This window comes from Phoenix dactylifera, unplaced genomic scaffold (assembly GCF_009389715.1).
Source record: "Phoenix dactylifera cultivar Barhee BC4 unplaced genomic scaffold, palm_55x_up_171113_PBpolish2nd_filt_p 002281F, whole genome shotgun sequence".
Lineage (NCBI taxonomy): Eukaryota > Viridiplantae > Streptophyta > Magnoliopsida > Arecales > Arecaceae > Phoenix > Phoenix dactylifera.
The window spans coordinates 2,202-28,396 of NW_024069532.1; the positions used below are offsets into that span (position 1 = coordinate 2,202).

Here is a 26,195-nt window from a genome sequence, read left to right on the forward strand (position 1 = left end):
TGAACAAAAGCATGTATCCATAAATTAAAACTTCATTGGGATTCGATTAAATTTCAGTGACATTAACATGACATATCATGAAGCATAGGTATACATATTCAAGTGGACATCATCTAGATTTATATAATGGGACATCATCTTTTGGAGTGGACCAAGGATACTTCATTGTTGGATCCCTTGGAAATTTTCTGAAGTTGACAAACGGTGCCCATAACATCAATCTTCATACAAAAGAAAATTTATATGAGTAACTGAAAGATAAAAACAAATCATGCACAGGCTTGTTCTGTGGCATCAATATACTTAATGAGATGATTTTTTTCCATAAAGCAAGCAATGCACATTCACCCCATTGTGGAAATCATGGCACAGGCCAATAGAATGACCATGGGATCATTTGTTAAGTGATTTAAAAAAAATGTCAATCTTTGATCTTATTAATAATGTACAATCAACTGTTATCACTCTGAATCTGAGATGTGAAGCAAGTCATGAAAGGCCACATATGTATCCTCACTACCTTGAAAAATAGCATTTTCTTTTCTAGTGGTAGTTATGATTGACCTTGTAGCAAGCTTCATAACTGTGTGCTGCTCTACAAAATAACTCCAAAGAATGTCATAGTGTTCTTCAAGTATAACAATTTTGGTCATCAAAGGATTTTAATAAATAATGAGCTAGCATTAGTTTATGTTAGATAAGCATAGATTCAAGTGTACGAGGAACTGTCGTACCATCAGATGGATATCAAAAGAATTTTTTCATGGACTGACCTGGTCTCCACAGTTGCATTTCACATTGTAATCATAGGACCTAATTATCTGATGCCTACAACTTTTAGTCTCAAAGAAAGTATACTAGTATGCTGGCCAACGAAAGTTGCAACCTTGAAAAAATTTAAAACTCATTCAACAAAATGTCAACATGTTGTTGATATCGAATGTTGTTTGCAAAGCAAAATTACATTCATTAGCTTATTTAAGATGGATTCAATCATAATTGAACACTATGAGCAACCACATGATAAATAATTAATGATCAAATATCACTAACCAACCTAGTAACTGGAGTAGCAGAATGTGATATCTTGGTAGGAGATTAATTTAAGCGTGCAAAGACCTATAACCCGGGTCTTTAAAAAAAAATAGCAGAAAATGTGGCAGCTGCAAATGTTTCAAAGTACCCCAAGGAAACCAAAGCTATGAAATAGAGGCTCCATTTTACCATCAGAGCCACTTAGAGAATGGCAGGACATTGTGCTGGCTTGGGCGGGTTTGGTAGAAAACCAGATCAAGCTTAGGGTTTGGCAAAGCCCAAACTAACCAAAATCTAGGTTGCACTCAAGTTGAGATCTTGAACAAGTCGATCCAATCCGGACCGAGAATAACAATAAAACATTGTATATTATATATGATAGAAATGGCACAGAATTCAAGCTCCATTATTATTTCATATCTCTTGATGCCCCACCCATTTAGACATTCTCCAAACTCCAACCTCTCCTTCACCCCTTCTGCCTCTTGCCTCTGAGCACCCACCAATCTCTAGCTCTAACAAGCTCCATGCCCTTCTCTGTTCACAATTACTCCCCGCTATTCACGTTTGCACAATAACCTCATGCCCATTAGTATCAGGAACCTTCTACCTAAGGCAACTGGTCAGAAACTCTTCGAAATCTTGAACTTGCAACTACTTCATAAGTGATTCCTTAAAGAGTTCTCAAAATAGTTTCCCCCAACCTACCTATAGCCGCTCCCGCACTAACTCCTGATTCTAGCAACCAAGTCATGCCCTTGCTTGCATATATGCTCGACTTAGCCCACCACCTTCTTCGAGGCAGGTTTCCCCCACTATCTAGCCCCACTCTCTCTCTTCATTCCTCTCTCCCTCTAGTGTTTTTACACTCTAAGCCCAAAATTTAGGTCTACCTAAGCCCCTTGACAAACCCCATCATCGCTAATTGCTAGCACCTAATGCTATCATCCCGAGGTATGCTTTCTTTCTACGGAATTTTAGGTCTAGACTAATCCCCTCCGACAAACCACATTACTGCTAATACTTGCCTCAAACGCTCTCATCTCGAGGTGCACTCTCATTTTATGTATTTTTTTTGGATTCTCCCTATTCTAGGGTCTCTATGGTCTCCATCGTCTCTATCTCTTTCTTTCTAAGTGATACAACACCAACCTAACCTGACTCGACCATACAACCAATTTTGAACACAACTTAAAATATTGAACTTGGGCTTTACCTTGGTTGGTAGTGCTAAGTTCAAGATTCTATCATGCTGATTTTTGGGCCAATGATATTTTATCTTGGGTTAGGCTTGGATTGCCCTCTAAGCTCACTAGACCCACCTAAGTTGACCCCTACTTTTAGATACTTTGCATAATTATACGATAGGATCTGCCTATTGTGAAGTTAAACATGCTCTAATAAGAACATAAATAATCAACTTGTTGCAAAATTTGACTTTGCACATCCCACATCACCAGAACGGTGTAACTTCATGCTTTAAATGAAGTTTATGCTAGCTCACAATGAAAGAATTTGAATTTACTCAATATTGGATATTCATGTCTCTGTAACAAAGGCCTATAACTGCATGTTTTAGTAAAGTAAAGCAAAGTTTCTTATTTACAAATATGATGATAAACAACAAAAAACTTTCATGTTGAGTACACATCATTAATCATAACTGACAACATGCAAAATGGTATGTCTAAAAGGACAAATATCTAAAATTCTTAAAAATTAAAAATTCAACATTTTGGAGGGTATCCACACATTTAATGGTCATAAGATGCACATTTCTTAACATGCTAAAGGAATTTTCTAATTTCTTGTAGCAAAAAATCTAAAGCCACTTAATTTAGTCCATATTTGCTCTAATATTTGTGAATCATAATCAAGAATCTAATATTTGTATTGCACATCACGTATTTTTAGATTTTTTTAAAGAACAATGATAGGAAGAAATCCAACTGAAAATCGGGCGAAGGTGGGTGAACCTAGGTCATTGATACCGCTACCAACTGTACTAGCTGCATTTCAGTTGTTTTAAATTACCCAGTAATATAGTCTAGGAAATCATACTTTTTTAATTTTTTTCTTATTAATAGAGGCACTCCTTAAGTTTCCCAAGTAATAAAATTTTTATTAAGGAAAGCAAACATTCTTGAATCTACTTACGAGGGAAAGAAGATGAACACAAACATGAACTGCAGATATGTCTCTAAGAACTTGCGCTTATACCATCGCAGCCTCAACCAGTTCAAGATGATAGGCTGCAATTAGAGCATAACAAATCACCACAAATAGTCACTGACTTAAGGAGGTAACAATTATCCATTACTTACCGGAAACACGAAAACATACAAAGTTGCAACAATTCCTCCTGATATCAACGTTGTCATGAAATCCTCCTCTATATTCTCTCCAGTCACGGCCATTGCAGATGATGCCTCAACCTGCAGAAGCACACCCATTTAGAATGCAACATTCCATTATATAAAATTTGTAAACTTTTTGGAGTCAAAGTGAGCAATACATAGAGATTTTTCATGCAAATAAGAAATGGAAAAGAAGGGTTGGTCTTACGAAGGCAAAAGTAACTCCATACTGAAGCATCAAACTGAACTTCTCTAGGTGTGACCATAGAGGCTTTGAAGAGACATTGTGCGAATCCTGCAGCTGCAAAACAGAAATTGTTTAATTTGCATGAAAAATGAGATAGAGAGAGAGAGAGAGGACCTTATCCTTGAGAAGGGAAAAGGTTTTGGACTTGGAATTGAGGAGGAGAGAGGGAGAGGGAGAGGTCTGGTGGGTGGAAAGAACGGATGGAGATGAGAAGATAGAGGAAAAGAGACACCATGAACCAGTAGCTGGGAGGCCACTGGTTGGGAAGCTTATCGCTAGGATTGTTTCGGGCTTTGTCCGCCGATTCTACCCAACGAAAGGAGTATTTGACATGAATGACGCACAGCAAGGAAACATGGACGGGTGGTTTTTCTTGAAGAGAGGACAGGAGAGAAACCTTATCACAATGATTTTATTAGTTACTAAGCTAGAATTATCCGAGATCTCCAAATATTGTACAAGTGCATCAACTTCCCATATAAAGATATTTCTATTTCTAAAATACTTCTAAAATATTTCTATTATGTTTTATTTACAACCACATCTATCACTTTATTACAACTAATGTAAGTTGTATTAGAGTATAATTTATTAGATACAAGTACATAAGCTCAGTCATTTGTACTTTAGCTATTGTTTCTCTGTCTTCTTTTTTCCTTGAGAGGACAATCTAACTAGTATTTCAAATATCACAAGGTTGTCAAATGAACGAAAGAAACAAGTAATCTTCTTTCTTCTAAAAGAAACAAGCTTTATGTATAGCTTGACACTGAGACTTGAATAAGCTTGCTTGACTAGTAAATAAATAGAGCGCTACTTAAGGTTTTAAGCTCAAAGTATTAACAAGCCGAATATGCGAGGTTCTCTCTCTGCTAAAATTGGAATCGGCTTATTGGATATGCTATAATTACACATGGTGCTTATGGAAGATTGAGAGTAGAGGGACGAAGAACAATAGGTGGCGGCGTTACATAGGCTCAACTAACACCAATATTTCGCACTCTCTCAACCAGGTTATCTAAAAAAGTACTGAAAAATCTTTCCCAAGTGAGAGGAGTGAAGAGGCGCCAGCACGCTATAACCAACAGCCTGCTAAAAAACATAATACTATTGTACCAACTAGCATCCCACCCCAACATTGTTGTCCTTGTTTTTCCCCTGCTTGTTGCTTGCCTTAGGCGGACATTGCAACATCTCACATCCTCTCACATCAGCCTCATGATCTCCCTTAACCTCATCTATAGGATCCCCAAAAATTTTGAATTAAAAGAGAACAAAATAGGAGACAAAACCCCTTGACTAACATCTCTAAATTCTACCAAAAAACCACTCCACAATCTCTCTACATGTCTCTTAACAATATCCTTTGATTGTATACCTTAGAAACCTTGAAATTTCTCCCTAAGCGCCAAACACAAGCATTCACAGTTAAAGGAGGGTCATTTGTGAACACCTATTCAGTATGCATATAAGATAGCCTCCTCAGCTATCTAGGTGAGTAGGCGCCAAGCCCTCAGGCTCAGCCTGTCTTGAGGGTTTCCTTTGCTTCGTTAATAGCCCTCTTGACTTACCATATCTTAGGTTTCACATTCTAGATCTTACCCACCCCTTATCCTATAGGTTTTGTATTTTCCCTTACAAAAAGTTGACTAAAAACCTCTTTGGAATCTATGGTGCACTCTCATCTAGATATCCACAGTGCATGGCGACTTTGATAGAAAGTTAGTCATTATCTAGAAGCCTTCAGGGTTAGGATTTTGGTAACCTTTAATGATATCAAATCGTCACAAAACTTGCAAAGTTTTGGGATGATTCTATCTAGTTTAGTACCATAACTTTTAATGAAGTTCAATGATATTAATATCATCAAATAGAGATCTCAAACCTAAACGCATGGATGCAATTCCATCTAGTTTAGTACTGTACCAAAATCGTTGAACTTCCACCGAGAAAAAAAAAGGAAAATAGCAACAGATAACTGCTTAGAAATACATGGCAAGAAAATATATCAAGAATAAAGTAAAGATAAGAACATGATAAACTCACATTTTTATTTAAATGATCATCGAAGGATGTCAGCTCATTAAGTAATGCTTGCCTCTCTTCCATCATTTGGGTCTTTGCTTTTAAGAAAACCAATAAATGTGGAGAAAATTTTTGAACCACTGCAAGAAAGAGCATGCAAAACTATAAAAAAAATTAATCATATATAATATCACTTGTATCCTGTTAAATTAACATTGAGTTGTGTAGAACAATGTTAAGATAAGTTCATAAATATCTATCAAATCTAATGCACTAGGAAGTTAAGAATAAACACAGACATCCAAGCTACATTGTCTGCCTGCAAAACAATAAAAAAGCAACCCCAACAATCAGTATCATTGTGATTGTGTTTGAGAACCTGCGAACAGAAGACCTATAAATACAGGACAAATTAATGATGGCTTGCATATGTGTGGAAGGTTCTCTGAGCACACATCTAGCTTGCTATCCAGTTTCCAGAAATAGGACAGAAAATGGAAAATTTGATTGTAATGAACAAATGAAAAGGTATGATGGCATTAGAAGAATTTAAAAAAAAAAATCTGACATTGACTTGGAAGCAAAACTTAGAAGACAGGAGTTTTTCTTGTGCAAAATTTTTTTTGTGAGATGCAGAATTTTTACAGCAAGACGACAGAAAGCATAAAAAGAAGATAATATTGTGAAGAGAATAAAATACAAAGGTAGGGGATTCAAGAGGTGGGGTGAAGAGTGGGAGGGAGTGAGAGAGAGAGAGGGAGATTGGATGGCATAGGAAGGGCTGAACCTGGATAAAAGAAATCTTTCATTCATTCAAATATTTCACATGCAATGCTTTATAACAGGGAGCCATTGGAGTATAGGACCTTTTTTTTTCTTACAACTTGTTTTACAGCTAAGACTCTTGATAACCTAAAATACAAAATTCTGAAACTCATAATACCTATATAGAAAGATATTTAAAACAAAAAAGATAATCAAACCCTAAAAATTCTATGACTTAGCCTGACATCTACTTAAGGTAGGACTTTCCCCAACCAATTCTAATTAAATCAAGGCCTTTTATTGTAGAATAATTAAATTAAGGCTTTAGAACCTATTTTTGAAGTCACCTAAATAAATGTTTAAAATATCATAGATCTTTTTTTATTTATCATCATTCGCTTATGCTACGTAGATCTCATCCTCAAGATCTTTTTGATAATTTATATCATCATGCTCAATTGTGAGATCTCTAGGATTTTTTGAAGAAAAGTAGTGTATAGATCTCTAGGATTTTTTGAAGAAAAGTAGTGTATAGTTTTCTAGTGATTGAAAGATCAGATTATGCAATCATGTGCCACTTAATTAATCTATAGACCAAGGTTTGCCATCTCGATACCAGATCCTACACTAGTACCACCCTATATAGGGCCCAGTTCGGAGTACCGAATGTTGGTACACCTTCTGTACTGCATACCAATTTAGTACCAATATAATACGATACGATCAGTACGCACTAGTACCGACTGGTACAACAAACCTTGCTACAAACAGATGATCAAAGGATTCTTCAATCTAGGATCTAATGGATCTTGAAAATCATGCTGAATCTCAATTATTGACTTCATAGAAGTAAAATGACTACATCATGTGTATCTTCACTATTTCAATCTTCCTTCAAACAATGATGGTCCATGGACTGCAAGGTTCTACATTGAGACATTCCTAACTGTTGCTGGAAATTGGACCCGGGGGCAATCTTCGGTCGAGGAGAGGGAGCGGGAGGTGGTTACTCACGGCGGGGCGGTGGTCCGTCGACGGGCGGCGTCCTCCGTCTGGGGCGATCGGCGAGAAGGAGCGGCTGATTCCCGCGGCTGGGCGACGATCCGACAGTGGGCGGCGTCCTCCGTCTGGGTGCCTGCACACGAGCCGGTGGCCGGGTCTTCCGGCGCCGGCCCTCCGACGCTCAAGTCAGGGAGGGGGCAAATCGTGTAGAGTAGAGGTAAACAGTGCCCGTCCCCAGTATCGATTTTCCAACCCCCTTTTATAGACCGGGGGTCGGTTTACCTGCGATGTAACGGGGCGAAGCCGTAGTACGGCTCGGCATGTCGTTCAGGTCGGCGCTTGGTCAGGCGAATAATTGCACTGATGTCGGCGATGAGGGCGTTGTACAACCCGAACTAGCACGCTACCAGGCGAATTTATTGCATCAGTGTCGGAGGTATGGCCGAGATCAGAGACTTATCACAGTTGACTAGACCCTGCTGGGCTTATTTGCCGTGGAGAGCTGGGAGTCCGTAGATGACAGGAGTCACGTGCATTAATTGTTGAGTGAGCCGGAGATCCACATTTATTGTGGAGTAAGCCGGAGATCCGCATTTATTGTGGAGTAAGCCGGAGATCCGCATTCATTGTGGAGTAAGCCGGAGATCCATATTTATTGTGAAGTAAGCTGGAGATCCATATTTATTGTGGAGTGTGCCGGAGGATCACAGCGGTCATGCGCCATAAATGCCGGAGGGGCGTCATAGTACGGTCTCTGGCCGGACCTCGGAGACGTATAGCCGTAGTAGGTGGCTGACAAAAGTAGGCCTCGGGCATTGGGGTTTCTCTTAGGTCGGAGGTTCCGAGTTCGGGTGCCGACTTCGGCCTTCCAGGGTCGACGATTGTGCGGCTTCTTTGGGGCATTCGTGTCATTTGGGGGAAAAACCTTATTCCCCCAACACTACCCTCCGACTTCCGAGTTCGAGCGGCTTGTGGGCTCGGACGTAGGAAGTAAAGTCCATCGTTAAAGTTGGGGGGCGAACTTCGTCCGCACCCTCATGTTTCTTGGAATTTTCGTGGTAGGACCTGCGCCCTTGGGCGTTTCGAGGTTACTTTGTTCGGCGAATTAATGATGGGGTCCATATCCCTACGTCTTTCGAGGCGACTATAGCGGGGGCGGTGTCTCTTGGATTACCGAGGTTGGTTTGTGAGGCGGACCCAGGATGAGGGTCCTCGGGTTCGACGAGGCGGCGCCTCGGCCCCACAATCGAGAGTTCCCGCTCATCAATGAGCGTGCCATTTTGGGTTTCAAAACGGACACGCGGCATGACCAGGGGTCGGACGCTTCCGATTTCGTGTTACCGGGTCATAATTTCGGGGGAGTGGAGGCCACACCGGGGCTCCACGTGTCCCAGATTTTATTAAACGAGGGGAGCGGGGGTGCCGTCCGCTCATTCTTCGAGGCGATGGGATTCTGTGGACCCATAATGAGGTCCCGAGATCCGATGGGACAACACTTTGATTTCGTATTCGATTTATTGATCCGGAGTGGATGCAGTGCCTCGGCCTCAGAGGTCGCCACGTGGCGCAGCCCGATCGGGGGATGGGAACCGACCCCATCGATCCGGGCCGTCAGGGGGGTCTATATAAACCCCACGAGTCTGCCCTAAAGGTCTTGTTTGGCTTCCCCTCATTTTCGTCGTCTTTTTTTTCCTTGTTTTCTCCCTCAACCGAATTTTGCCGGCGGTGCCCGGAGCAATTTCTGGCAATGTCCAGTAGGTTTTCTTCCTGTTTTCACTAGAGTTTCCTCTTTTCTTCTCCTTGCCAACTTCCATTTTCTGCTCTTAATTTTTACTCCATTCTTCTGTGAGAATGAGTCTCGGTCCCGAAGAAGTTGGGTCGAATATGTCAGAGGAGGAACTGGAGACAATCCGCTCCCGTTTCTTCTTCCAGCCCGGGTTTCGTCTTGAAACCGCAGGGCCGGGGGACAGGGTGACGCAGCCGCCCCCAGGTCGGATCGCGGTTTACCGCGAGACACTCTGGGCGGGCCTGCGTTTTCCCACCCATGAGTTCGTGAGCAGCTTGCTGGCCGAGTACCAGCTCGTCCCGGCGCAATTGGCTCCGAACTCATGGAGGACCATAATCGGGTTTTTGTCCCTGTGCCTCGGGCACGGGATCCCGATCACGGTAGGCCTTTTCCGCCGGTGTTTTCTGTTAAAGAAGAACCCGGCGGACGCAGGGTGGCTATATTTCGCCTTTCGGGGCGGTATGTCACTCTTCCGGGGCGCCCCTTCCTCGATCCACGAGTGGAAGGTGAAGTTTTTCTTCCTGGCGTCCGCGGCGCCTTGGGGGTTTGAGCCGAGGTGGGGACACCCACGGCTGAAGGCCCTCAACAGACTCTCCGAGCCCACGGGGAGGGAGCTGAGGATCCTAGACTCTGTGCGAGCCCTCGGGGGGCAACGACCTGACCGAGCTCCTGCGGGAGGACGCCCTGGCGAGCGTGGGTCTGAGCTCGGCGCGCCCCGAGGGTAAGGGCGGCTACGTTATTTTCATTCTTTGTCTTTCGCTTTTACTGCCACTGGCCTGACACTTAACAAAATTTTTGATTTCAGATATTCCCCGCATGCCGACCAGTAACACGTCGCTTTTTTCCCGCCTGAGGAGGCGGGAGGCCGAGGCCGGGGGGGCTAATCCCCAGCCTCGGAGGAGGGCGAGGACAGACGGCGCTTCCTCGTCGGCCGGGACGAGTGGCCCCGAGACGGGGGCCCCTGCGGCCGACCCGAGGCGGGAGCGGGTGGTCAGTGGTGCGAGCCCATCGGCCCCTCCTTGCCCTGCCCCCCTTGCCCAGCGGGGGGAATCATCCGTGGCCCGGCCGCAGCAGCCAGGACCCAGGCCTGCCCGAGGCCCCGAGGCGAGCGGCTCCGGGACCTCGGGTCCGATCGTGCCGAGCTCTTCCCGAGCTTTCCGAGAAGAGTCGGTTGAGCCAGACTCTTCCGTTCCTGAGGGGAGCTCGGCCCTTCAGGACGCCGAGGTCGCACGCTCCATGTTGCGGCGTGCAGTGCTCCCAGCGGACCGGGCCGTGTTCCGGGGGATTTCGCTGGAGGAGGTCGCCGGCAGTGCTTACTGCAGCACCGCCCGGGTAAGTTCCCTTCTTAATTTTCCTGAGTTATTAGCGTGCATACGTGCCTTTCAACTCACAATACCCTCGCTTCTTTTTTTTTTTTTTCAGCATATTCTCGAGCTCGACACCATGGCGTTCCTCGCCCACGGGTATCGAGAAGAAGTTCGGCAGCTCGGCCAGCAGCTGGAGCCGGCCAAGAAAAGAATCGCCGAGCTAGAAGCGGTGTCGGCCGCGGCCGAGGCTCGGCGGGCGGCCACCGAGGCCGAGCGCCTTGCCGTGGTGGGGGCGCTTGAGGAGGAGAAGGCGGCTCACGCCATGACCAAGGCAACCATGCGCGGCACGGAGGCGCGCTTGGGGGAGGTCCAGGCCAGGGTCGCGGCCCTCGAGTATGAGGAGAGGGCCCTTCGCCTCCGACTCGAGCAACTTGAGGCCCGGGAGAGGAGGGCTCTCGAACGAGCCGAGCACGCCGTGGAGCTCTTCAAAGAGTCGCAAGAGTTCCGCGACATGTTGGAGGAGGAGACGGTCGACGGTTTCCTTCGAGGCTTCGAGAACTTCCGAGAGCAAGTGCGCCTGTACTGCCCTCAGTATGACTTCTCGACGGTCCGTCCGAGGGAGGACCGGGGCTGGGGGTCCGACGTGCGAGCCCTTCCCACCATCCTGACATCCGAGGCGGGAATATATGAGCAAGACCCCGCCGAGCCTTCGACGAGGGTAGCCGAGGCGGACGGTGTCATGGAGGTGGCTCTGGCGGCCGAGACGGACGCTGTCCCGGAGGTGGTGCCCGAAGCTCCTGCTCCCGACCCCGAGCCTGTTCCGGAGGAAGGTCTTGAGGTCATCAATGTGCCGGACGACCCCCCGGATGTGGCTCCCGCCGCTTAGGACTTAGCGTATTTTTCTTTCTTTTTCATTGTATCCGAGGTCGGCCCTTGAGCGGCCGACTTCCAATTTTGTAATTGGCCTTCCGGCCCTTTGTTAATGAAAAAGTATTTTTGCCATTCCGTGTTCATCTTTCCCTCTGTTGTCGTGACCGAGGCCAGGGCCTTAGCGAACAGCCTCGATGGCCTAGCTTTGCATTTTAATTTCCAGGCTGCTTAACGAAGTTGCCCTTCTTCCCGGGCTACGTCTTAGCCTTCTCGGGTTCCAGTCATCCCGACGAAGAGGAGCTCCGAGTCTTGAGTTTTTTTTAGAAAATTTCTCTAAGTCCTATAGCTCGGATTTGGGAGTCGTGGAGGTCATCGCGTTTAACCTTTAGGGAAGTCCCAAGGTGTCGAGGTCGGGCCTTAGCCCTTTAACTAAGACCGGACTAGGTCTGTGCGTGCCGCTAATCGGGGAGTTTAGTCGGATCTCCGAACTTAACTCCAAACTCCTCAGAGGGAGCGCGGGCCAATAGGCAGGTTATTACCGAAGGTTTTCGTAGTTATTGTTCTCGGACTCTGCCGAGGCTTCGGTGAGCAAGGCTGGGGTTTCCAGAGATTGCCTTGGTACCCGTGTTTGGCTGGCGCATTCGTGGCCGGGACCACTTTTTAGCCGGACGTAGGAGTTTACGTCGAAGAGTCAAGTCGGGCACTAATTTATGAAATCCTCTGTACCAGTTTCGGAGACTTGACGAACGGTGCATGCATAATGTAATTAGGAGGTCGATCCTAAGCCGACCCGTTAGAGAGGCCCGACTTTGGGGCGAGATAAGGCTTCAACATTAAGATTCCGCTCAGCAATATGTAAATAAAATTTGACAAGGAGGGCGTCCAGTTGAATGTACCTCTTTCATTCTCAGAGTTATGCTTCGCATGGTGGAGTAGGCTGCTTCCCTTCCTCGTCGACCTGCGGAGTCATTTTTGACTTTAAGGGGGCTCGGGCTTCTCACGGACCCGACAGCACCCGCCGAGGTTGAGAGGGCTTGGGGAGACTTTATTGATTTGTAGCTCTTTGCGAGGTCGAGGGAGTTTGAGACCCTGTGGTCGGACCTCGGGGCACCTCAACTTTGGCCGAGGGGTCTTGTGTCAGGTCGGCGGGTCCGCGGACGCTTTGCTGACCTGTGGTACCTCCCGAAGTCGAGGGAGTCTGATTCTCTACGGTCGACCCTCGGGGCATCCCGACCTCAGTCGAGGGATCATATGTCAGGTCGGCGGGTCTGGGCACGCTCTACCGACCTGCGATGCTTCCCGAGGTCGAGGGAGTCTGGTTCTCTACGGTCGATCCTCGGGGCATCCCGACCTTAGTCGAGGGGGCGCTACGGGGGACCGCGAAGGTACTACCCCGTTGTTGGTGATGAGCGCCACGGGGGGCCGCGAAGGTACTACCCCGTCTTTCCGAAGCGTCGAGGGGTCTGGGTACGCACTGTCGACACTCGGGGCATCTCGACCTTAGTCGAGGGATCGCTCGCTTCGGGGATCGGGGATCGTCGACCGCTCCTGGGGGTCCACTTCGTGGCGCCCCAGGTGGAGCCACCCTTTCCACCCCTCACGGCGCCTTCCCGAGGTCGAGGGAGTCTGGTTCTCTACGGTCGACCCTCGGGGCATCCCGACCTTGGTCGAGGAATCGTTCGTCAGGTCGAGGGGTCTGGGTACGCACTGTCGACCTGCGACGCTTCCCGAGGTCGAGGGAGTCTGGTTCTCTACGGTCGACCCTCGGGGCATCCCGACCTTAGTCGAGGAGGCGCTACGGGGGGCCGCGAAGGTACTACCCCGTTGTTGGTGATGAGCGTCACGGGGGGCCGCGAAGGTACTACCCCGTCTTTCCGAAGTGTCGAGGGGTCTGGGTACGCACTGTCGACACTCGGGGCATCTCGACCTTAGTCGAGGGATCGCTCGCTTCGGGGATCGGGGTTCGTCGACCGCTCCTGGGGGTCCACTTCGTGGCGCCCCAGGTGGAGCCACCCTTTCCACCCCTCACGGCGCCTTCCCGAGGTCAAGGGAGTCTGGTTCTCTACGGTCGACCCTCGGGGCATCCCGACCTTAGTCGAGGAATCCTGCTCCATTCCACGTTTCGTCGTCTTGCGATTCTTCCCGAGGTCGAGGGAGTTTGGGACTCTACGGTCGAACCTCGAGGCATCCCGATTTTGGCCGGGGAATCTGAGGATCACAGACGACCCAATATTAAAAGAGGATTACAGTTATCAAGGTGAGAGAAATATTTGCAGAAAAAGGAGCTGAGTCCATTGTCCTGATTGTTTTGAACCCCTTAGGGTTTCATTGGTAATACATCCGTAGATTCTCGGAGTTCCAGCTTCGTGGGATCAGAGTCCCCTCCAGGGACTTCAATTTGTATGCCCCTGGTCGTTGTACCCGGGCGATTTGATACGGCCCTTCCCAATTTGGGGCGAGCTTTCCTTGCTCGGTCGGTTGAGAAGCCTCGGCTCTCCTGAGGACGAGGTCCCCTACTTTGAAGAGCTTGGGCTTGACTCTGGAGTTGTAGTATTGGGCCGTTCGCTGTTGGTATCTCGCCATGCGAACCCGGGCGATCTCTCTCGTTTCTTCGACAAGGTCCAAGTTGCTCCTTAGCTGGGAAGAGTTGGTGTCGGGGTCGTAATGCTCCATTCTGGGAGAAGGCAGGCCGATCTCCAGCGGGATGACGGCCTCAGTGCCGTATGCTAGGTTGAAGGGGGTCTCTCCCGTGGGTAGTCGGAACGTGGTCCGGTACGCCCAAAGGACATTGTACAAGTCCTCGACCCACTGTCCTTTGGACCGATCAAGCCTAGCTTTAAGTCCCTGCAAAATAGTTCGGTTAGTTACCTCGGTTTCCCCGTTTGTCTGGGGATGGGCAACCGAGGTGAAGCGATGATCAATGCCGAGTTCAGAGCAAAACTCCCTGAAATGAATATTGTCAAATTGTCGACCATTATCAGATATAAGGATACGGGGTAGTCCGAATCGGCAGATTATAGACTTCCACACGAAATCCCGCATCTTTTGCTCGGTGATCCGGGCGACAGGTTCGGCCTCGACCCATTTGGTGAAATAGTCGATGGAGACGACCAGGAACTTTCTCTGTCCGGTGGCGAGGGGAAAGGGCCCCAGGATGTCGATCCCCCATTGGGCAAACGGCCAGGGGGCGATGATGGAGGTCAGCAGAGCTGAAGGTCGGCGCTGGATATTGGCGTTTCGCTGGCACCGATCGCACTTGCGGACGAAATCTGTTGCGTCTTTTTGGAGTGTGGGCCAGTAATATCCCTGCCGCAGGATCTTATGGGCCAAGGCCCGGCCCCCCAGGTGATTTCCGCAGATCCCTTCATGGACCTCTCGGAGAGCATAGTCCGCCTCGGAGGGGCGGAGGCATCTGAGAAGGGGGGAAGTAAATGATCGTCGATAGAGCCTGTTCTCGTATAGGACATACCGGGGGGCCTGGCGCTTGATTCGGCGAGCCTCCATCTCGTCATGAGGTAGGGTTCCGTCCTGAAGGTAGCAGACGATCCCGTCGATCCAGCTTGGCTCGGAGCCGATGCACATGGTAGGCTCGGGTCCCTCCGTGCTGGGGGTCTGAAGATACTCGAGCGCGGTTCCCTTAGGAAGCTCGCTCATGCGGGAGCTTGCCAGCTTGGATAGCTGGTCTGCCCTGAGGTTTTCCGTTCTGGGAATGTACTGAATGTTGAAAGAATTCAGGGCAGATATGAGTTCCCGCACCTTTTGGAGATACTTTTGCATGGATGGCTCTTTAGCTTCAAAATCTCCTTGGACCTGGTTCACCACCAGCTGGGAGTCGCTGAATGCCGTCAAGTCTCCCACGTTTAGTTCTTTCGCCAGTTTGAGCCCGGCGATGAGGGCCTCATACTCGGCCTCATTGTTCGAGGCCGGGAACTCGAGGCGCAGGGCTTGCTCAGCCACCACTCCGTCTGGACTAGTGAGGATAAGTCCGGCCCCGCTACCCCCGAGGTCGAAGACCCGTCCGAGTGCCGGACCCATGGCTGCCTCGGGGCCTCCTCCGCGGGTCCAGATGGCAGGTCGGGGTCGTCCGGAAGGGTGCACTCCACGATGAAGTCGGCGAGTATCTGAGCTTTGATAGCCGGCCTGGGCCGATATTCGAGGTCGAATTCCCCGAGCTCGACCGCCCATTTGGCGATCCTCCCCGCACGATCCGACCTCTGCAATATTTGCTTCATGGGCTGGTCGGTCAATATAGCTATCGTGTGGGCTTGGAAGTAAGGCCTGAGTCTCCGAGCCGAGATGATGAGAGCTAAGATGGTCTTCTCAAGTTTAGAATATCGGGTCTCGGCATCCCTGAGAACCCGGCTGGTGTAATAGACCGGCTTTTGGAGCTTGTCCTCTTCCCGGACGAGAACTGAGCTCACTGCGGCTGGGGAGGCGGCCAGATATAAGTAAAGGACCTCGCCTTTCCGGGGCTTGGTGAGCAGCGGGGGAGAAGCCAGAAGGCTCCGAAGATCTTCAAAGGCCTGCTGGCATTCTTCTGTCCACCGGAAGTCTTTCGGCCGTTTGAGGCTCTTGAAGAAGGGGAGGCAACGCTCGGCTGACCGAGAGACGAACCTTCCCAGGGCGGCTACCCGCCCCGCGAGCCGCTGCACCTCCTTAACTGTCTTTGGAGGCGACATCTCTTGCAGTGCCCGGATTTTCTCCGGGTTGGCCTCAATTCCGCGCTGGGTCACTATGAAACCCAGGAACTTGCCCGAGGTGACCCCGAACGCGCACTTCGCCGGATTGAGTTTCATTTGATATTTTCTGAGCTTGGCGAACGTCTCGTCGAGATCGGCTATGTGGTGTTCCGCCGCTCGGCTCTTCACCAACATGTCGTCCACGTAGACTTCCATGTTCCGGCCGATCTGGTCTTTAAAAATCTGGCTGACCAGCCTCTGATAGGTGGCCCCAGCGTTTTTCAGGCCAAAGGGCATCACCTTATAGCAGTAGGTGCCCTTGTCGGTGATGAAGGCCGTCTTCTCCTCGTCTTCTGGCGCCATTCGGATTTGATTGTATCCTGAAAAGGCATCCATAAAAGTTAGCAGTTGGTGCCCCGAGGTGGAGTCGACGAGCTGGTCGATGCTCGGGAGGGGGAAACTGTCTTTTGGGCAGGCCTTGTTCAGGTCGGTGTAGTCCACACACATACGCCATTTTCCGTTAGCCTTCTTTACGAGGACTATGTTGGCGAGCCAGTCCGGGTAGGAGACCTCCCGGATGAAGCCGGCTCCGAGGAGTTTGTCCACCTCCTCGGCCGCAGCTCGTTGTCGCTCGGGGGCGGAGCCTCTTTTCTTCTGCTTTACAGGCCTGCTGGTTGGTTTCACCTGAAGTCGGTGGACCATGACCTCAGGGTCAATTCCTGGCACGTCCGCGGGCGACCAGGCGAAGACGTCGGCATTATCCCGCAGGAAGCTGACGAGGCGATCCCTCTCATGGGCGCCGAGGCCGGAGCCGACCTGCACGGTTAGCTTGGGAAAATTTTCTCGTAGTGGGATTTGAATAAGGAGCTCACCGGGCTCTACTTGCTTCTTCCAGGGGGTGTCCCTCGCATCGAGGGTTTCTATGGGGAGTGAGGGGCGCGTCGGGCGGTCTGGCGCCTCAGCTGGTTGTTTCACTGTGTGGGCCGCCATGTAGCATTACTTGGCGACCAGTTGGTCTCCGCGGACCTCGCCTACTCCTTGGCCGGTGGGGAACCGCATGAGTAAATGGCGAGTTGAAACCACGGCTCGAAGGGTGTTTAACCCTGGGCGCCCAAGGATGGCGTTGTAGACCGAGGGCAGACGGACCACCAAGAAGTCCATCCTCACAGTGCTCTCCCGGGGGGCGAGGCCAACTGTGACAAGGAAGCTAGCCTCACCTTCAACCGAGACCGCATCTCCGGTAAACCCGACTAGCGGGGCATTGATTCTCCGGAGATGTCCTCCTGTCAACCCCATTTTTTGGTAGGCATGGTAGTACAAAATGTTGGCTGAACTTCCATTGTCAACTAGGACACGCTTTACATCAAACCTATTTACAATCATGGAGATGACCACAGCGTCATCGTGAGGGGTCTCGACCCCTTCTAAGTCCTCGTTCGAGAACGAGATGACTTCATCAGTACGTGGGCGCTTCGGGGGTGTTCTCTGGGCGGCTGTTCCTGCCGAGGCCCGCCCGATCATGTTGATGGTGCCGGCGATGGGCCTGTTGTCGCCTGGATTTTCGGTTGGTGCGACATTCTCCGCCGGCCTTCTTTCCTCAGGTCGATTCCTCACGAACCGGTTGAGTACTCCCCGTCGGATGAGCGCTTCTATCTCGTCCCGGAGTTGGAAGCAGTCCTCCGTGTCGTGCCCACGGTCTCGGTGGAAGCGGCAATACTTCCTGGTATTTCGGGGAAATCCCGTGTCTCGCATAGGAGGCGGGGGTCGGAAGAAGTCCCGACCCTCAATTTCCATCAGGATCTCGGCCCGGGGAGCATTGACGGGTGTATAGTTCTCGTACCTCGCCTGGTACGTCCGGGGCCGTGGTGGAGACCTCGGACGAGGAGGTGTCTTCTGCTGAGGTCGCCCCTGCTGACGGGGCGGACTCCTCAGTCTGGGGAGATTTTTCTCTCTGCGGGGAGACCGGCTCCTTTGTCGGCCGCGCTCCTCGCGGCGCTTCTTCTGCTTCTTAGAGGCGGGCTCGATTGCTCCCCGCCTGGAGGCGACTGCCTCCTCGGCCTTGGCATACTTCCGGGCTCGGGCCAGCATTTCGGTGAAGTCGGCCGGGAAGCTCTTCTCGATGGAGAAGAGGAATCGGTAGGAGCGAACCCCCAGTTTTCAGAGCCGACATGGCTATCGACTGGTCTAGCTCGCGGACCTCCCATGTGGCGGCGGTAAAGCGGTCCAGGTACTCTTTGAGGGACTCCCCCTCCTTCTGCTTGATGTCCAGGAGGGAGTCTGATGTCCGTCGCTGGCGCCGGCTGGCAGCAAAGTTGGTGGCGAACTGCCTGCCGAGCTGCTCAAAGGAGGACACCGTGTTCGGCTTCAGTCCAGAAAACCAAAGCCGAGCGGTCCCTCGGAGGGTCGCTGGAAAGGCTTTGCAGAGTATGGCCTCCGAGGACCCTTGTAGGGCCATGAGGGCCCGATAACTCTCCAAGTGGTCGAGGGGGTCGGTGATTCCGCTGTAGGGCTCCACCTGAGGCATTTTGAATCTCACGGGAACCGGCTCGTCCTCGATCTGGCGGGAGAAGGGGGACTTGGCAGTGAACTCAAAGTCCCCTTCCTGTCTTGCCTTCTTGCCGTGGAGTGCCGCAATCTGGCGCTCCAGATGCTCAACTTTTCGGTCGAGCTCCCCCACCCGTGGGATTGTCGTTGTGGTTTGCGCCGGCCCTTGGCGGTCCGGGGCTGACTCCGCCTCGGAAAGTTGGGGTCTCCGATCGAAACCTTCTCTCGGTAACTCCCTACGGGGAGTAGCCCGTTCTCCGTTGTTGGCTCTGGAGGAGCCATGCAGATTTTGACTGGGGAGAACCGGGCCGTTGGGGAGACACTCCGGCGGGGCCTGGGCCTGCGGGGGAAGCGCCGATGAAGCTTCCACGCGCCGTAGGCCCTGCACGGCGGCGGCCAGGGCCTGGACTTGCTGTACCAGGGCATTGAACTGTTCCAGCTGGACCTGAGGACCTGGGTCAGCTGGAGTTGGGGAATTCTGGACGGAGTGTCCAGGACTTTGCGGGGGACGCCGGGAGACGTTAGAGGCTCCCTTACTTCTCAACTTCATGACTGCTACTCGGTCCCTTCCTCTAGCGCCAACTGTTGCTGGAAATTGGACCCGGGGGCAATCTTCGGTCGAGGAGAGGGAGCGGGAGGTGGTTACTCACGGCGGGGCGGTGGTCCGTCGACGGGCGGCGTCCTCCGTCTGGGACGATCGGCGAGAAGGAGCGGCTGATTCCCGCGGCTGGGCGACGATCCGACAGTGGGCGGCGTCCTCCGTCTGGGTGCCTGCACACGAGCCGGTGGCCGGGTCTTCCGGCGCCGGCCCTCCGACGCTCAAGTCAGAGAGGGGGCAAATCGTGTAGAGTAGAGGTAAACAGTGCCCGTCCCCAGTATCGATTTTCCAACCCCCTTTTATAGACCGGGGGTCGGTTTACCTGCGATGTAACGGGGCGAAGCCGTAGTACGGCTCGGCATGTCGTTCAGGTCGGCGCTTGGTCAGGCGAATAATTGCACTGATGTCGGCGATGAGGGCGTTGTACAACCCGAACTAGCACGCTACCAGGCGAATTTATTGCATCAGTGTCGGAGGTATGGCCGAGATCAGAGACTTATCACAGTTGACTAGACCCTGCTGGGCTTATTTGCCGTGGAGAGCTGGGAGTCCGTAGATGACAGGAGTCACGTGCATTAATTGTTGAGTGAGCCGGAGATCCACATTTATTGTGGAGTAAGCCGGAGATCCGCATTTATTGTGGAGTAAGCCGGAGATCCGCATTCATTGTGGAGTAAGCCGGAGATCCATATTTATTGTGGAGTAAGCTGGAGATTCATATTTATTGTGGAGTGTGCCGGAGGATCACAGCGGTCATGCGCCATAAATGCCGGAGGGGCGTCATAGTACGGTCTCTGGCCGGACCTCGGAGACGTATAGCCGTAGTAGGTGGCTGACAAAAGTAGGCCTCGGGCATTGGGGTTTCTCTTAGGTCGGAGGTTCCGAGTTCGGGTGCCGACTTCGGCCTTCCAGGGTCGACGATTGTGCGGCTTCTTTGGGGCATTCGTGTCATTTGGGGGAAAAACCTTATTCCCCCAACACTAACTATGGTAGTTTGCTTGATAAATCCTTGATCACATGTTCTCCATCTAATGAATCTCTAATACTAGCCTCTTCATGTAACAATTTTTTAGCCTCATTAATTATATGATTTTTGATCTCAGTTTGGCCTTAGGGAGCTTTTTAACACAATGTTATTGCAAATGATTACAGAACAGCACCCATTGACACCAATTCATTGTTGATAGATTTCATCCTGATGTATACTGATGGCAACTTATTGTGCATAAGCCTAAAGTCCTCCCTCATGTACTAATAAAGAACCTCACGCTTAAAATTAACATGATGAAAATGGCAATCAAGGGAATAATAGAAAGGAGATCAAGGAAAAGAAAAGACAAATAGAGTAGGATCATTCATATCTAGTATTAAATTGATGTAGGACCAATTAGCAATGGCCTACGTATGGCCACTACCATCCTATGAACAAATATCTAGCTTGCTATCCAGTTTTCAGAAATAGGAGAGAAAAGAAAAGTTTTGATTATTATAATTAAATGAGAAATCAAATAAACCTGCCCCACAATTAAAGACTTTGCAAGGGTGCCAGAAATGCTGAGATCGAGAAGGTTTAATGGCAATCAGAAAGGATCTAATGTTGAGTTGTAAGCAGAACTCAGAAGATCAAAAAGCTTACATGTTGAAATTTAATATGAGATGGAGAACTCAGAAGATCAAAAAGCTTACATGTTGAAAGTTAATATGAGAAATCAATAAACCTGCCCAACAATTACAGATTTTGCAAGGGTACTAGAAACGCTGAGATGGAGAAGGTTTAGTAGCAATCAGAAAGGATCTAATGTTGAGTTGTAAGCAGAACTCAGAAGATCAAAAAGCTTACATGTTGAAATTTAATATGAGATGCAGAAAAATCAATGTAACTAATCATCAAGTATAAAGAAGAAAATACCAACATCAAGAGAGAATAGGATATAAACACAATAGAAGAGAGGCCACTTGGGGTGGGGTGGGGGGGGGGAAGGGATTGGACTGGTTGGAAGGACCAAACATGGCCAAAAGAAATGTTTCATTTATTCAAACAATTCATGCAAAATGCTTCTAGTGGACAGTCATGAGACCCTTTTATGATTTCTTATGACTTGTTTTACTACGGCTAAAGTAGGAATAACCAAGTAACTAGTCTACGAAATACTTCTCTAGGGCAACGATGGAAATCCTCCATTACTTTTATACAAAGATACCTAAAATTGCAAAAAAAAAACTGACAACTACTACTTAACAAACCTATTTTACAAAATTACCTGAATAAAAGTCTCAAAACTACAATAAATCTAAACTATTTTTTTTTTTATTTACCTAACTTCGACTTCAATAAAATGGAACTGGAAATGTTGATTCAGTAACAACTAAAGCATTCATCACAAGAGCACCCACACAAAATTATGGTATGATAAGGTATTGAAGAAGGCATAAGTAATAATTATAGGATCCTCATCTTCAGTGTTCCATTGGAAAGCTACATCTTATTATTATTTAGTGTACATAGTATCAATGTTGATTCCATCAGAAAAATTTAGCATACATGCCAAGATACATGTGTCTTACATCTGTTGTTATTCAGTGTGCATATAATCCACCAAATGCACGCAGAAATTCTGGTCTGTGTGCATGCATACAATTATATAAATAATTACATGCATATGATTATGTACCTATGTATGATAAATGGCCGCTTCATCGCAATTTCATTCATCCTGGATTCTGATCTTGTTTTGTTTAATTAGCTATCTTGTATTCTTTTGTTTACACAGAGATATGAAGAGTAAGAAAGGGCAAAGAAAACAAGCAATCAAAGGGACAGATAAGTAGGATTTTGGAAGTGAAACAAACCACTTGACCATAGAATTATCTTTCAGAGATGAAAGGAAGGCAAGGGACAGGAAACAAGCAATCAAAGGGTCAGATTCATTGGATTTTCTACAGCCAAAAGAGTTGCATGACAACTGAAACTATCTTCCAGATGGACCGTTCTGCTCCAGAATGCACATGAAAATCCATACTTTCATCCTCCAAAAGGATAGACATACTGCCTGCAAGGGTGGGAGCTTCCACCAGTTACGTGATGATTTTGATCTTTGATTGGTCTTACTAAAGTAAAGTTTTAAATTTTGGTTTTGTCATATTATTGTTGCTTAAATAATCTTGCTCTCGCTTCTCCTAATATTAAGAGTAAAGGCATCAAAGTATGATCACTTCTACATACAATCTGCCAATTATATTGCCAAATCTCTCCTTCCTCTAATAGGACTTATGCTCACAGAGAGGCAAACCACCTAGGAACATGGTCTGCATCCGGAATGTGAAGTTATGAACTGCATTGGCATAATATGCCTCAGTAATGGGGATTAGGGAACTTACAAATTGTTAAATAATGCCCCAGAAACCATATCAAGACTACAACATTTGCAAAAGTAAGTAGAATGGCCTTCATAACTTTCATGTAACAGAAAGAAGGCATTTCGAGAACCATTTGGCCATGTGAGAGAAGACTAGAAGAAAATGCTGCAATTCTTTTTGAATGGTGGGTAGCAACTTGTCAATTTGCCTATGATCAATTTGTGTATCCTTCAAAAAAAAAATCATCTAGTTGTTTTCATCTATATTGTAACTTTTTTGATCCATATGAAAAATACATGCAGGTCATTGGCTAATATAAGATGCGAAATGTGGAGTTCCAATACTTCAGATTTTTGAATCCTACTTCATCACAACCACTTCTACAGATAAGAGATAAGACCTCTAATCCTAAAACCCCAAGAAATATTTCCTAACACCAAAATCTATTCCTTGCATCCTACAGCAAACCTAGAAAACTTCCTTCTTTCCATTAACCCAAAAAATTGTTCACTTCTGCCCTATTTTCTGCAATAGGATAGCAAGCACCAAAAGGAAGCAAAACCTTTAATTGTCCAAACCTGTTCAATCTACCAACATATAAGCAGGCCACCCCCAAGAGATCTTGCATCAGCCAGCACATCCAACATGGGATCAATAATGATCATTTTTTTTGCCCCAATAAACTTCTTGCCTCTATGGACAAGATGAGGGCAAGCATTGACCATGTCGCAAATCCTACCATAGTTAAAGCAGACTGATGTGCGGTTGACAAATGTAAACTACAACAAGAAAACCTCAGTCTAGGAAAAAGCAATTTGCCGAGGTAATTGACTTGTGGATGAGTTGTTCATAGCGAAAGCAATTATTGCAGCTAGGCAGCCAGCTATAGGCAGCACAAATGAGCTTGGGTTTGGTCTGCCATAAGTCAGAAACAAGTCAAATGGCAAAAGGACTTAGGCAGGTTATTTAACTATATAGGACGACATAGACTTCTGAAAATGTCTTAAGGATTCTAGAGACATTGGAAAGAAACTGCAGGAACCACTTGAACTGGTTATTACATTTTCAGATTCTCGTCTTTATTTTAAGTGGATCCGAGACAAATTTGAGATCATTGAAAATAAAATTTATTTGCTTCTCTTTTCTCACAGAATCCTAGATGGACTCAATCAAGTAAATGGTACAGCTGATCATCTAATAAAAAGAGTTAGGCTAGCTGGAACTGCAGAAAATTGCACAGAGATTAGGAAAGAAAAAGAAAAAAAGGTGCAGCTCCTCTCAGCACACTCTCTTTTTTTTTTGGTACATAGCGCAGACTCTTCCTTCCCTCTTCTCCTCCTTCTTCTTTCTTCATACTCCTTCATGATTTCCTCCTCTCCTTTATCCATTTATATTTGTCTGCTGTGAGACAACAGCTCTGTCTGTCTCCTTAAACACCTTAACAGAAAAGGAAGAGGAGAAGAGAATTAGAATAGCTAAAAAGCTGCTGCACTGAACAATCCTTTTCTCCTCTTCCTTTTTGTTACCTTCTTTTCTTGTCCTACTACCTTGCTGCAAAAATTTCTGCACAGCAGATCAGATCAGCATATCTGATAATACTTTGCTCTTATCCTCTTTCACAACCTATTTGTTAACCCCAGATTATTAAATATCTGCTCTTAACTTCTTCCTCTCTCCATACCATAAAGACTCAGGAGATATGTCCATAATCAGATTTTAAACAGCTTATATCAGAGCCTGGAAATCTCTTTCATCATTGACCCTCAACCCAACAAAGCATTGTTGTGATCTCCTTCGCCTAGGTACAAATCAACACATCTCAAATGACAATACCAGAAGGTATAGTTAGATCTAGAAGAAGGAAAACAAAATGAATTCTATATCTAAGGGCTCATCTAACCTAAAGTTACTCGCCCAACCCTATGTCACATGAATATATGGCATGTCCAATATAAAAAGACGAAGATACTTATGTTTATTATGAAACAAATAATGTTAACATCAATATCCGGTGATCATATAACCACTCATATCCATGCTACGATAGTATAATGATAGGATTTGTGACACCAATAACAAGAATTATAATAGACAATCAGATAAAAGTCAAATTTGAGGAAGAAATAAATAAAACAACATAACTATGGATCATAGTTCATCTTTAATATTTCAGATGCCAAACTACATAAATAATTTAAAATGCATACACTGAAGCCTTCTCTGGCGGAGTTGCCAATGGTGGATCAGGGTATTTTTCTTCCAACGACTGGGTGATGATGTCTGAATCAGCAACCAACTTCGCATCAAGTTTGACAACAGGAACTTTACCTTCAGAACTGATTTCCAAAAACCTAATGCAATAAGTCAAAAGTACTGTTAATGGGAAGAAAAAGACAATATGAGGAACTTCAAACTGTTGGTATAGCTTATATTTTTCTTCTCATCAAGCAATAAGAATAGATTTACCATTCTGGCTTGTTAGCAAGATCTATCGGCTTCATGTCATAAGGTAGGTGCTTCTCCTCAAGAGTCACCAAAGCCCTTTGTGAAAAGGGGCCTAAACATTCATATGAATGAAAAAGGTATTAATTTTTCAAATCATAAGTAAAGCAGCAATTCCCTAATACCAAATATTTTAACAATTATACTAAGGAATAGGTTCCGAACAACATAGTAAGATTAGTAGCATAGCATTTCAAATATTTTGCGCACGAACGTAGTTATAATGCATAACTATGTTGCAAGAAACGCATGGCTTTCTTAACAACGTACACAATGCAATGTGTCATATCTGACATGAGATTATGATTGATGGAAATCAAATGGGGAATTCTAACCTCGGCCCTACCCCTTAAATTGCATTAGGTTGCGCATAAGTGGCAATAATAAGGAGCATTTACAATCGATTCATTATCCTCTACACAATCTAAACCCCAAATAAAACGGGAAGAAATAAAATAAGCAACAATATATATATATATATATATATATATATATATATATATATATATATATATATATATAGAAATGGCCTCTGAAAAATTTATACAGAGCATAAGAAACAATGTTTGCAGCAATTTTTAGCACTCTCAACTTGACTGCTAACTAACTAGTCACGAGCAAGCTTACAAGAACTGGATTTGTTCTTCATTTCCTAATAATTCACCAACTCAACAACGAACATAAGTATCAAAAGAAGAGCATCGCATCATACAAACATCTTAAACGGGAGCTTTTAATTGTGAGGAGAGAAGAGAGCGCTCACAGTCGCCAAGCCGATCGGGGACAGTGGTGGAGTCCCTGACGCCGACCTCGAGGGGCGGGTCGGAGGCCGAGGAGGCACGGACGGATAGAGCGCGAGAGGAGCGCGGTGGGCGACGGGGCGCAGCGAAGGAAGAGGCGGACGCGAGAGTCCTCGAGAAGGAGCGAAAGCGAACGGCAGAATAGAGAAGGTAAGGGGACCAGGAAAGGACGGCGGGGGACATGGTGGTGGCGGTCGGCGACATGGGTGGCCGCTCGGGTGGTGGCCGCGAGCCTATTCAGATTCTCAGATGATGATGACGACGTTGCGCGGGTTTATGACCCTCCTTTTCTCGGTGCCCGCGCAAAAATTCACTTGGATA

The 26,195-nt window shown here is 47.4% G+C and overlaps 1 pseudogene; it reads right to left on the reverse strand.

The window, feature by feature from the left end:
* On the reverse strand, positions 1-26,195 carry LOC120109494 (annotated as a pseudogene).